The sequence below is a fragment of the Festucalex cinctus genome, chromosome 1, assembly GCF_051991245.1.
Source record: "Festucalex cinctus isolate MCC-2025b chromosome 1, RoL_Fcin_1.0, whole genome shotgun sequence".
NCBI lineage: Eukaryota > Metazoa > Chordata > Actinopteri > Syngnathiformes > Syngnathidae > Festucalex > Festucalex cinctus.
The window spans coordinates 26,647,011-26,656,724 of record NC_135411.1 but is presented as its reverse complement, the minus strand read 5'-3'; the positions used below and the strand labels follow the sequence as shown (position 1 = coordinate 26,656,724).

General features: G+C 46.7%; 36 non-coding genes across 36 annotated transcripts; all 36 read right to left on the bottom strand.

The window, feature by feature from the left end:
• Positions 1–129: 129 nt before the first annotated feature.
• On the bottom strand, positions 130–201 carry trnaq-cug (transfer RNA glutamine (anticodon CUG)). Its single transcript has one exon. It is a non-coding gene; the product is annotated as a tRNA-Gln (tRNA).
• Positions 202–450: 249 nt separating this feature from the next.
• trnaq-cug (transfer RNA glutamine (anticodon CUG)) lies at positions 451–522 on the bottom strand. Its single transcript has one exon. It is a non-coding gene; the product is annotated as a tRNA-Gln (tRNA).
• A 217-nt stretch (positions 523–739) lies between these two features.
• trnaq-cug (transfer RNA glutamine (anticodon CUG)) lies at positions 740–811 on the bottom strand. The gene has a single exon. It is a non-coding gene; the product is annotated as a tRNA-Gln (tRNA).
• A 256-nt stretch (positions 812–1,067) lies between these two features.
• trnaq-cug (transfer RNA glutamine (anticodon CUG)) lies at positions 1,068–1,139 on the bottom strand. Its single transcript has one exon. It is a non-coding gene; the product is annotated as a tRNA-Gln (tRNA).
• Positions 1,140–1,226: 87 nt separating this feature from the next.
• trnaq-uug (transfer RNA glutamine (anticodon UUG)) lies at positions 1,227–1,298 on the bottom strand. Its single transcript has one exon. It is a non-coding gene; the product is annotated as a tRNA-Gln (tRNA).
• A 90-nt stretch (positions 1,299–1,388) lies between these two features.
• On the bottom strand, positions 1,389–1,460 carry trnaq-cug (transfer RNA glutamine (anticodon CUG)). Its single transcript has one exon. It is a non-coding gene; the product is annotated as a tRNA-Gln (tRNA).
• A 216-nt stretch (positions 1,461–1,676) lies between these two features.
• trnaq-cug (transfer RNA glutamine (anticodon CUG)) lies at positions 1,677–1,748 on the bottom strand. Its single transcript has one exon. It is a non-coding gene; the product is annotated as a tRNA-Gln (tRNA).
• An 87-nt stretch (positions 1,749–1,835) lies between these two features.
• Positions 1,836–1,907, bottom strand: trnaq-uug (transfer RNA glutamine (anticodon UUG)). The gene has a single exon. It is a non-coding gene; the product is annotated as a tRNA-Gln (tRNA).
• Positions 1,908–1,997: 90 nt separating this feature from the next.
• trnaq-uug (transfer RNA glutamine (anticodon UUG)) lies at positions 1,998–2,069 on the bottom strand. The gene has a single exon. It is a non-coding gene; the product is annotated as a tRNA-Gln (tRNA).
• A 378-nt stretch (positions 2,070–2,447) lies between these two features.
• Positions 2,448–2,519, bottom strand: trnaq-cug (transfer RNA glutamine (anticodon CUG)). The gene has a single exon. It is a non-coding gene; the product is annotated as a tRNA-Gln (tRNA).
• Positions 2,520–2,736: 217 nt separating this feature from the next.
• Positions 2,737–2,808, bottom strand: trnaq-cug (transfer RNA glutamine (anticodon CUG)). The gene has a single exon. It is a non-coding gene; the product is annotated as a tRNA-Gln (tRNA).
• An 87-nt stretch (positions 2,809–2,895) lies between these two features.
• Positions 2,896–2,967, bottom strand: trnaq-uug (transfer RNA glutamine (anticodon UUG)). Its single transcript has one exon. It is a non-coding gene; the product is annotated as a tRNA-Gln (tRNA).
• Positions 2,968–3,057: 90 nt separating this feature from the next.
• On the bottom strand, positions 3,058–3,129 carry trnaq-cug (transfer RNA glutamine (anticodon CUG)). The gene has a single exon. It is a non-coding gene; the product is annotated as a tRNA-Gln (tRNA).
• A 217-nt stretch (positions 3,130–3,346) lies between these two features.
• On the bottom strand, positions 3,347–3,418 carry trnaq-cug (transfer RNA glutamine (anticodon CUG)). Its single transcript has one exon. It is a non-coding gene; the product is annotated as a tRNA-Gln (tRNA).
• A 90-nt stretch (positions 3,419–3,508) lies between these two features.
• On the bottom strand, positions 3,509–3,581 carry trnaq-cug (transfer RNA glutamine (anticodon CUG)). Its single transcript has one exon. It is a non-coding gene; the product is annotated as a tRNA-Gln (tRNA).
• Positions 3,582–3,954: 373 nt separating this feature from the next.
• On the bottom strand, positions 3,955–4,026 carry trnaq-uug (transfer RNA glutamine (anticodon UUG)). The gene has a single exon. It is a non-coding gene; the product is annotated as a tRNA-Gln (tRNA).
• A 97-nt stretch (positions 4,027–4,123) lies between these two features.
• trnaq-cug (transfer RNA glutamine (anticodon CUG)) lies at positions 4,124–4,195 on the bottom strand. Its single transcript has one exon. It is a non-coding gene; the product is annotated as a tRNA-Gln (tRNA).
• An 87-nt stretch (positions 4,196–4,282) lies between these two features.
• Positions 4,283–4,354, bottom strand: trnaq-uug (transfer RNA glutamine (anticodon UUG)). The gene has a single exon. It is a non-coding gene; the product is annotated as a tRNA-Gln (tRNA).
• A 90-nt stretch (positions 4,355–4,444) lies between these two features.
• Positions 4,445–4,516, bottom strand: trnaq-cug (transfer RNA glutamine (anticodon CUG)). The gene has a single exon. It is a non-coding gene; the product is annotated as a tRNA-Gln (tRNA).
• Positions 4,517–4,732: 216 nt separating this feature from the next.
• On the bottom strand, positions 4,733–4,804 carry trnaq-cug (transfer RNA glutamine (anticodon CUG)). The gene has a single exon. It is a non-coding gene; the product is annotated as a tRNA-Gln (tRNA).
• An 87-nt stretch (positions 4,805–4,891) lies between these two features.
• trnaq-uug (transfer RNA glutamine (anticodon UUG)) lies at positions 4,892–4,963 on the bottom strand. Its single transcript has one exon. It is a non-coding gene; the product is annotated as a tRNA-Gln (tRNA).
• A 90-nt stretch (positions 4,964–5,053) lies between these two features.
• Positions 5,054–5,125, bottom strand: trnaq-uug (transfer RNA glutamine (anticodon UUG)). The gene has a single exon. It is a non-coding gene; the product is annotated as a tRNA-Gln (tRNA).
• Positions 5,126–5,503: 378 nt separating this feature from the next.
• Positions 5,504–5,575, bottom strand: trnaq-cug (transfer RNA glutamine (anticodon CUG)). Its single transcript has one exon. It is a non-coding gene; the product is annotated as a tRNA-Gln (tRNA).
• A 217-nt stretch (positions 5,576–5,792) lies between these two features.
• Positions 5,793–5,864, bottom strand: trnaq-cug (transfer RNA glutamine (anticodon CUG)). Its single transcript has one exon. It is a non-coding gene; the product is annotated as a tRNA-Gln (tRNA).
• An 87-nt stretch (positions 5,865–5,951) lies between these two features.
• On the bottom strand, positions 5,952–6,023 carry trnaq-uug (transfer RNA glutamine (anticodon UUG)). Its single transcript has one exon. It is a non-coding gene; the product is annotated as a tRNA-Gln (tRNA).
• A 90-nt stretch (positions 6,024–6,113) lies between these two features.
• Positions 6,114–6,185, bottom strand: trnaq-cug (transfer RNA glutamine (anticodon CUG)). Its single transcript has one exon. It is a non-coding gene; the product is annotated as a tRNA-Gln (tRNA).
• Positions 6,186–6,402: 217 nt separating this feature from the next.
• Positions 6,403–6,474, bottom strand: trnaq-cug (transfer RNA glutamine (anticodon CUG)). The gene has a single exon. It is a non-coding gene; the product is annotated as a tRNA-Gln (tRNA).
• A 90-nt stretch (positions 6,475–6,564) lies between these two features.
• trnaq-cug (transfer RNA glutamine (anticodon CUG)) lies at positions 6,565–6,637 on the bottom strand. The gene has a single exon. It is a non-coding gene; the product is annotated as a tRNA-Gln (tRNA).
• A 373-nt stretch (positions 6,638–7,010) lies between these two features.
• On the bottom strand, positions 7,011–7,082 carry trnaq-uug (transfer RNA glutamine (anticodon UUG)). Its single transcript has one exon. It is a non-coding gene; the product is annotated as a tRNA-Gln (tRNA).
• A 90-nt stretch (positions 7,083–7,172) lies between these two features.
• trnaq-cug (transfer RNA glutamine (anticodon CUG)) lies at positions 7,173–7,244 on the bottom strand. Its single transcript has one exon. It is a non-coding gene; the product is annotated as a tRNA-Gln (tRNA).
• A 216-nt stretch (positions 7,245–7,460) lies between these two features.
• Positions 7,461–7,532, bottom strand: trnaq-cug (transfer RNA glutamine (anticodon CUG)). Its single transcript has one exon. It is a non-coding gene; the product is annotated as a tRNA-Gln (tRNA).
• Positions 7,533–7,619: 87 nt separating this feature from the next.
• Positions 7,620–7,691, bottom strand: trnaq-uug (transfer RNA glutamine (anticodon UUG)). The gene has a single exon. It is a non-coding gene; the product is annotated as a tRNA-Gln (tRNA).
• Positions 7,692–7,781: 90 nt separating this feature from the next.
• Positions 7,782–7,853, bottom strand: trnaq-cug (transfer RNA glutamine (anticodon CUG)). The gene has a single exon. It is a non-coding gene; the product is annotated as a tRNA-Gln (tRNA).
• An 827-nt stretch (positions 7,854–8,680) lies between these two features.
• Positions 8,681–8,752, bottom strand: trnaq-uug (transfer RNA glutamine (anticodon UUG)). The gene has a single exon. It is a non-coding gene; the product is annotated as a tRNA-Gln (tRNA).
• Positions 8,753–9,130: 378 nt separating this feature from the next.
• Positions 9,131–9,202, bottom strand: trnaq-cug (transfer RNA glutamine (anticodon CUG)). Its single transcript has one exon. It is a non-coding gene; the product is annotated as a tRNA-Gln (tRNA).
• Positions 9,203–9,289: 87 nt separating this feature from the next.
• trnaq-uug (transfer RNA glutamine (anticodon UUG)) lies at positions 9,290–9,361 on the bottom strand. Its single transcript has one exon. It is a non-coding gene; the product is annotated as a tRNA-Gln (tRNA).
• Between the last annotated feature and the right edge of the window lie 353 nt (positions 9,362–9,714).

Here is a 9,714-nt window from a genome sequence, read left to right as displayed (position 1 = left end):
ATTGGTGGATTCAGAGTCCAGAGTGCTCACAAATTCACCACGCTCTCTGGCAGATTCTTGAAGGGCGACGTTTGGTTTCATATGGGCTGCACACAAGGTAAACCATGGAGATACATCTCAAAATAACAAAGGTCCCACAGAGACTTGAACTCGGATTGCTGGATTCAGAGTCCAGAGTGCTTACCATTACACCATGGAACCCTGGCTGATACCGCATGAGGGATGTGCTTTCACCTTGGCTAAACAGAAGATAGCCCACGTGATGCCAGCTGAATGTCAAAATGGAAGAGGTTCCACCGAGACTTGAACTCGGATCACAAGATTCAAAGACCAGAGTGCTCACCATTACACCATGGAACCCTGGCTGAGATTAAAAGAGGGACATGTGCTTTCATTTAGACTACACAGAAGAAAAGCGCACATGATGCCAGCTCAATGTCAAAATGGAAGAGGTTCCACCGAGACTTGAACTCGGATCACTGGATTCAGAGTCCAGAGTGCTCACCATTACACCATGGAACCCTGACAGGTCACATTGGAAGGTCATACAGTTTTGTTTTCTTAACATAAGGTACTGCACAAGTGTGAAGACCCACAGAGCTGAACTCAGATTGGAGGATTCAGAGTCCAGAGTGCTCACAATTTCACCATGTTCCCTGGCAGATTCTTGAAGGGCGACGTATGGTTTCATTTGGGCTGTACACAAGGTAAACCATGGAGATACATCTCAAAACAACAGAGGTCCCACCAAAACTTGAACTCGGATCACTGGATTCAGAGTCCAGAGTGCTTACCATTACACCATGGAACCCTGTCTGATACCGCATGAGGGATGTGCTTTCACCTTGGCTGAACAGAAGATGGCCCACATGATGCCAGCTCAATGTCAAAATGAGAGAGGTTCCACCGAGACTTGAACTCGGATCACTGGTTTCAAAGTCCAGAGAGCTCACCATTACACCATTGAACCCTGGCTGAGAGTAGAAGAGGGACATGTGCTTTCATTTTGACTACACAGAAGAAAACGCACACAAGGTAAACCATGGAGATACATCTCAAAATAACAAAGGTCCCACCGAGACTTGAACTCGGATTGCTGGATTCAGAGTCCAGAGTGCTTACCATTACACCATGGAACCCTGTCTGATATTGCAGGAGGGATGTCCTTGCACCTTGGCTGAACAGAAGATAGCCCACGTGACACCAGCTGAATGTCAAAATGGAAGAGGTTCCACCGAGACTTGAACTCGGATCACTGGATTCAAAGTCCAGAGTGCTCACCATTACACCATGGAACCCTGGCTGAGGTTAGAAGAGGGACATGTGCTTTCATTTTGACTACACAGAAGAAAAGCGCACATGATGCCAGCTCAATGTCAAAATGGAAGAGGTTCCACCGAGACTTGAACTCGGATCACTGGATTCAGAGTCCAGAGTGCTCACCATTACACCATGGAACCCTGACGGGTCACATTGGTAAGTCATACAGTTTTGTTTTCTTAACATAAGATACTGCACAAGATGGGGACCCACAGAGCTGAACTCATATTGGTGGATTCAGAGTCCAGAGTGCTCACAAATTCACCACGTTTTCTGGCAGATTCTTGAAGGGCGACGTTTGGTTTCATATGGGCTGCACACAAGGTAAACCATGGAGATACATCTCAAAATAACAAAGGTCCCACCGAGACTTGAACTCGGATTGCTGGATTCAGAGTCCAGAGTGCTTACCATTACACCATGGAACCCTGTCTGATATTGCAGGAGGGATGTGCTTTCACCTTGGCTGAACAGAAGATAGCCCACGTGATGCCAGCTGAATGTCAAAATGGAAGAGGTTCCACCGAGACTTGAACTCGGATCACTGGATTCAAAGTCCAGAGTGCTCACCATTACACCATGGAACCCTGACTGAGGTTGGAAGAGGGATATGTGCTTTCATTTTGACTACACAGAAGAAATGCGCACATGATGCCAGCTAAATGTCAAAATGGAAGAGGTTCCACCGAGACTTGAACTCGGATCACTGGATTCAAAGTCGAGAGTGCTCACCATTACACCATGCAACCCCGACGGGTCACATTGGAAGGTCATACAGTTTTGTTTTCTTAACATAAGATACTGCATAAGATGGGGACCCACAGAGCTGAACTCATATTGGTGGATTCAGAGTCCAGAGTGCTCACAAATTCACCACGTTCTCTGGCAGATTCTTGAAGGGCGACGTTTAGTTTCATATGGACTGCACACAAGGTAAACCATGGAGATACATGTCAAAATAAGAAAGGTCCCACCGAGACTGGAACTCGGATGGCTGGATTCAGAGTGCAGAGTGCTTACCATTACACCATGGAACCCTGGCTGATATTGCAGGAGGGATGTGCTTTCACCTTGGCGGAACAGAAGATAAAGGCCCACATGATGCCAGCTCAATGTCAAAATGGAAGAGGTTCCACCGAGACTTGAACTCAGATCACTGGATTCAGAGTCCAGAGTGCTCACCATTACATCATGGAACCCTGACAAGTCACATTGGAAGGTAATACAGTTTTGTTTTCTTAACATAAGGTACTGCAAAAGACTGAGGACCCACAGAGCTGAACTCAGATTGGAGGATTCAGAGTCCAGAGTGCTCACAATTTCACCATGTACCCTGGCAGATTCTTGAAGGGCGACGTGTGGTTTCATTTGGGCTGCACACAAGGTAAACCATGGAGATACATCTCAAAACAATAGAGGTCCCACCGAGACTTGAACTCCGATCACTGGATTCAGAGTCCAGAGTGCTTACCATTACACCATGGAACCCTGTCTGATACTGCATGAGGGATGTGCTTTCACCTTGGCTGAACAGAAGATAGCCCACGTGATGCCAGCTGAATGTCAAAATGGAAGAGGTTCCAACGAGACTTGAACTCGGATCACTGGATTCAAAGACCAGAGTGCTCACCATTACACCATGGAACCCTGGCTGAGATTAGAAGAGGGACATGTGCTTTCATTTTGACTACACAGAAGAAAAGCGCACATGATGCCAGCTCAATGTCAAAATGGAAGAGGTTCCACCAAGACTTGAAATCGGATCACTGGATTCAGAGTCCAGAGTGCTCACCATTACACCATGGAACCCTGACAGGTCACATTGGAAGGTCATACAGTTTTGTTTTCTTAACATAAGGTACTGCACAAGTGTGAAGACCCACAGAGCTGAACTCAGATTGGAGGATTCAGAGTCCAGAGTGCTCACAATTTCACCATGTTCCCTGGCAGATTCTTGAAGGGCGACGTATGGTTTCATTTGGGCTGTACATAAGGTAAACCATGGAGATACATCTCAACACAACGTAGGTTCCACCGAGACTTGAACTCGGATCACTGGATTCAGAGTCCAGAGTGCTTACCATTACACCATGGAACCCTGTCTGATACCGCATGAGGGATGTGCTTTCACCTTGGCTGAACAGAAGAGAAAGGCCCACATGATGCCAGCTCAATGTCAAAATGAGAGAGGTTCCACCGAGACTTGAACTCGGATCACTGGATTCAGAGTCCAGAGTGCTCACCATTACACCATGGAAGCCTGACAGGTCACAATGCAAGGTCATACAGTTTTGTTTTCTTAACATAAGATACTGCACAAGATGGGGACCCACAGTGCTGAACTCATATTGGTGGATTCAGAGTCCAGAGAGCTCACAAATTCACCACGTTTTCTGGCAGATTCTTGAAGGGCGACGTTTGGTTTCATATGGGCTGCACACAAGGTAAACCATGGAGATACATCTCAAAATAACAAAGGTCCCACGAGACTTGAACTCGGATTGCTGGATTCAGAGTCCAGAGTGCTTACCATTACACCATGGAACCCTGTCTGATATTGCAGGAGGGATGTCCTTTCACCTTGGCTGAACAGAAGATAGCCCACGTGACACCAGCTGAATGTCAAAATGGAAGAGGTTCCAGCGAGACTTGAACTCGGATCACTGGATTCAAAGTCCAGAGTGCTCACCATTACACCATGGAACCCTGGCTGAGGTTAGAAGAGGGACATGTGCTTTCATTTTGACTACACAGAAGAAAACGCACACAAGGTAAACCATGGAGATACATCTCAAAATAACAAAGGTCCCACCGAGACTTGAACTCGGATTGCTGGATTCAGAGTCCAGAGTGCTTACCATTACACCATGGAACCCTGTCTGATATTGCAGGAGGGATGTCCTTGCACCTTGGCTGAACAGAAGATAGCCCACGTGACACCAGCTGAATGTCAAAATGGAAGAGGTTCCACCGAGACTTGAACTCGGATCACTGGATTCAAAGTCCAGAGTGCTCACCATTACACCATGGAACCCTGGCTGAGGTTAGAAGAGGGACATGTGCTTTCATTTTGACTACACAGAAGAAAAGCGCACATGATGCCAGCTCAATGTCAAAATGGAAGAGGTTCCACCGAGACTTGAACTCGGATCACTGGATTCAGAGTCCAGAGTGCTCACCATTACACCATGGAACCCTGACGGGTCACATTGGTAAGTCATACAGTTTTGTTTTCTTAACATAAGATACTGCACAAGATGGGGACCCACAGAGCTGAACTCATATTGGTGGATTCAGAGTCCAGAGTGCTCACAAATTCACCACGTTTTCTGGCAGATTCTTGAAGGGCGACGTTTGGTTTCATATGGGCTGCACACAAGGTAAACCATGGAGATACATCTCAAAATAATAAAGGTCCCACCGAGACTTGAACTCGGATTGCTGGATTCAGAGTCCAGAGTGCTTACCATTACACCATGGAACCCTGTCTGATATTGCAGGAGGGATGTGCTTTCACCTTGGCTGAACAGAAGATAGCCCACGTGATGCCAGCTGAATGTCAAAATGGAAGAGGTTCCACCGAGACTTGAACTCGGATCACTGGATTCAAAGTCCAGAGTGCTCACCATTACACCATGGAACCCTGACTGAGGTTGGAAGAGGGATATGTGCTTTCATTTTGACTACACAGAAGAAATGCGCACATGATGCCAGCTAAATGTCAAAATCGAAGAGGTTCCACCGAGACTTGAACTCGGATCACTGGATTCAAAGTCGAGAGTGCTCACCATTACACCATGCAACCCCGACGGGTCACATTGGAAGGTCATACAGTTTTGTTTTCTTAACATAAGATACTGCACAAGATGGGGACCCACAGAGCTGAACTCATATTGGTGGATTCAGAGTCCAGAGTGCTCACAAATTCACCACGTTCTCTGGCAGATTCTTGAAGGGCGACGTTTAGTTTCATATGGACTGCACACAAGGTAAACCATGGAGATACATGTCAAAATAAGAAAGGTCCCACCGAGACTGGAACTCGGATGGCTGGATTCAGAGTGCAGAGTGCTTACCATTACACCATGGAACCCTGGCTGATATTGCAGGAGGGATGTGCTTTCACCTTGGCGGAACAGAAGATAAAGGCCCACATGATGCCAGCTCAATGTCAAAATGGAAGAGGTTCCACCGAGACTTGAACTCAGATCACTGGATTCAGAGTCCAGAGTGCTCACCATTACATCATGGAACCCTGACAAGTCACATTGGAAGGTAATACAGTTTTGTTTTCTTAACATAAGGTACTGCAAAAGACTGAGGACCCACAGAGCTGAACTCAGATTGGAGGATTCAGAGTCCAGAGTGCTCACAATTTCACCATGTACCCTGGCAGATTCTTGAAGGGCGACGTGTGGTTTCATTTGGGCTGCACACAAGGTAAACCATGGAGATACATCTCAAAACAATAGAGGTCCCACCGAGACTTGAACTCCGATCACTGGATTCAGAGTCCAGAGTGCTTACCATTACACCATGGAACCCTGTCTGATACTGCATGAGGGATGTGCTTTCACCTTGGCTGAACAGAAGATAGCCCACGTGCTGCCAGCTGAATGTCAAAATGGAAGAGGTTCCAACGAGACTTGAACTCGGATCACTGGATTCAAAGACCAGAGTGCTCACCATTACACCATGGAACCCTGGCTGAGATTAGAAGAGGGACATGTGCTTTCATTTTGACTACACAGAAGAAAAGCGCACATGATGCCAGCTCAATGTCAAAATGGAAGAGGTTCCACCAAGACTTGAAATCGGATCACTGGATTCAGAGTCCAGAGTGCTCACCATTACACCATGGAACCCTGACAGGTCACATTGGAAGGTCATACAGTTTTGTTTTCTTAACATAAGGTACTGCACAAGTGTGAAGACCCACAGAGCTGAACTCAGATTGGAGGATTCAGAGTCCAGAGTGCTCACAATTTCACCATGTTCCCTGGCAGATTCTTGAAGGGCGACGTATGGTTTCATTTGGGCTGTACATAAGGTAAACCATGGAGATACATCTCAACACAACGTAGGTTCCACCGAGACTTGAACTCGGATCACTGGATTCAGAGTCCAGAGTGCTTACCATTACACCATGGAACCCTGTCTGATACCGCATGAGGGATGTGCTTTCACCTTGGCTGAACAGAAGAGAAAGGCCCACATGATGCCAGCTCAATGTCAAAATGAGAGAGGTTCCACCGAGACTTGAACTCGGATCACTGGATTCAGAGTCCAGAGTGCTCACCATTACACCATGGAAGCCTGACAGGTCACAATGCAAGGTCATACAGTTTTGTTTTCTTAACATAAGATACTGCACAAGATGGGGACCCACAGTGCTGAACTCATATTGGTGGATTCAGAGTCCAGAGAGCTCACAAATTCACCACGTTTTCTGGCAGATTCTTGAAGGGCGACGTTTGGTTTCATATGGGCTGCACACAAGGTAAACCATGGAGATACATCTCAAAATAACAAAGGTCCCACGAGACTTGAACTCGGATTGCTGGATTCAGAGTCCAGAGTGCTTACCATTACACCATGGAACCCTGTCTGATATTGCAGGAGGGATGTCCTTTCACCTTGGCTGAACAGAAGATAGCCCACGTGACACCAGCTGAATGTCAAAATGGAAGAGGTTCCAGCGAGACTTGAACTCGGATCACTGGATTCAAAGTCCAGAGTGCTCACCATTACACCATGGAACCCTGGCTGAGGTTAGAAGAGGGACATGTGCTTTCATTTTGACTACACAGAAGAAAAGCGCACATGATGCCAGCTCAATGTCAAAATGGAAGAGGTTCCACCGAGATTGGAACTCGGATCACTGGATTCAGAGTCCAGAGTGCTCACCATTACACCATGGAACCCTGACGGGTCACATTGGTAGGTCATACAGTTTTGTTTTCTTAACATAAGATACTGCACAAGATGGGGACCCACAGAGCTGAACTCATATTGGTGGATTCAGAGTCCAGAGTGCTCACAAATTCACCACGTTTTCTGGCAGATTCTTGAAGGGCGACGTTTGGTTTCATATGGGCTGCACACAAGGTAAACCATGGAGATACATCTCAAAATAACAAAGGTCCCACCGAGACTTGAACTCGGATTGCTGGATTCAGAGTCCAGAGTGCTTACCATTACAACATGGAACCCTGTCTGATATTGCAGGAGGGATGTGCTTTCACCTTGGCTGAACAGAAGATAGCCCACGTGATGCCAGCTTAATGTCAAAATGGAAGAGGTTCCACCGAGACTTGAACTCGGATCACTGGATTCAAAGTCCAGAGTGCTCACCATTACACCATGAAACCCTGGCTGCGGTTGTAAGAGGGACATGTGCTTTCATTTTGACTACACAGAAGAAAAGCGCACATGATGCCAGCTCAATGTCAAAATGGAAGAGGTTCCACCGAGACTTGAACTCGGATCACTGGATTCAGAGTCGAGAGTGCTCACCATTACACCATGGAACCCCGACGGGTCACATTGGAAGGTCATACAGTTTTGTTTTCTTAACATAAGATACTGCACAAGATGGGGACCCACAGAGCTGAACTCATATTGGTGGATTCAGAGTCCAGAGTGCTCACAAATTCACCACGTTCTCTGGCAGATTCTTGAAGGGCGACGTTTAGTTTCATATGGACTGCACACAAGGTAAACCATGGAGATACATGTCAAAATAAGAAAGGTCCCACCGAGACTGGAACTCGGATTGCTGGATTCAGAGTGCAGAGTGCTTACCATTACACCATGGAACCCTGGCTGATATTGCAGGAGGGATGTGCTTTCACCTTGGCGGAACAGAAGATAAAGGCCCACATGATGCCAGCTCAATGTCAAGATGAGAGAGGTTCCACCGAGACTTGAACTCAGATCACTTGATTCAGAGTCCAGAGTGCTCACCATTACATCATGGAACCCTGACAAGTCACATTGGAAGGTAATACAGTTTTTGTTTTCTTAACATAAGGTACTGCACAAGACTGAGGACCCACAGAGCTGAACTCAGATTGGAGGATTCAGAGTCCAGAGTGCTCACAATTTCACCATGTACCCTGGCAGATTCTTGAAGGGCGACGTGTGGTTTCATTTGGGCTGCACACAAGGTAAACCATGGAGATACATCTCAAAACAACAGAGGTCCCACCGAGACTTGAACTCCGATCACTGGATTCAGAGTCCAGAGTGCTTACCATTACACCATGGATCCCTGTCTGATACTGCATGAGGGATGTGCTTTCACCTTGGCTGAACAGAAGATAGCCCACGTGATGCCAGCTGAATGTCAAAATGGAAGAGGTTCCAACGAGACTTGAACTCGGATCACTGGATTCAAAGACCAGAGTGCTCACCATTACACCATGGAACCCTGGCTGAGATTAGAAGAGGGACATGTGCTTTCATTTTGACTACACAGAAGAAAAGCGCACATGATGCCAGCTCAATGTCAAAATGGAAGAGGTTCCACCAAGACTTGAAATCGGATCACTGGATTCAGAGTCCAGAGTGCTCACCATTACACCATGGAAGCCTGACAGGTCACAATGCAAGGTCATACAGTTTTGTTTTCTTAACATAAGATACTGCACAAGATGGGGACCCACAGTGCTGAACTCATATTGGTGGATTCAGAGTCCAGAGTGCTCACAAATTCACCACGTTTTCTGGCAGATTCTTGAAGGGCGACGTTTGGTTTCATATGGGCTGCACACAAGGTAAACCATGGAGATACATCTCAAAATAACAAAGGTCCCACCGAGACTTGAACTCGGATTGCTGGATTCAGAGTCCAGAGTGCTTACCATTACACCATGGAACCCTGTCTGATATTGCAGGAGGGATGTGCTTTCACCCTGGCTGAACAGAAGATAGCCCACGTGATGCCAGCTGAATGTCAAAATGGAAGAGGTTCCACCGAGACTTGAACTCGGATCACTGGATTCAAAGTCCAGAGTGCTCACCATTACACCATGGAACCCTGGCTGAGGTTAGAAGAGGGACATGTGCTTTCATTTTGACTACACAGAAGAAAAGCGCACATGATGCCAGCTCAATGTCAAAATGGAAGAGTTTCCACCGAGACTTGAACTCGGATGACTGCATTCAGAGTCCAGAGTGCTCACCATTACACCATGAAACCCTGACGGGTCACATTGGAAGGTCATACAGTTTTGTTTTCTTAACATAAGATACTGCACAAGATGGGGACCCACAGAGCTGAACTCATATTGGTGGATTCCGAGTCTAGAGTGCTCACAAATTCACCACGTTTTCTGGCAGATTCTTGAAGGGCGACGTTTGGTTTCATATGGGCTGCACACAAGGTAAACC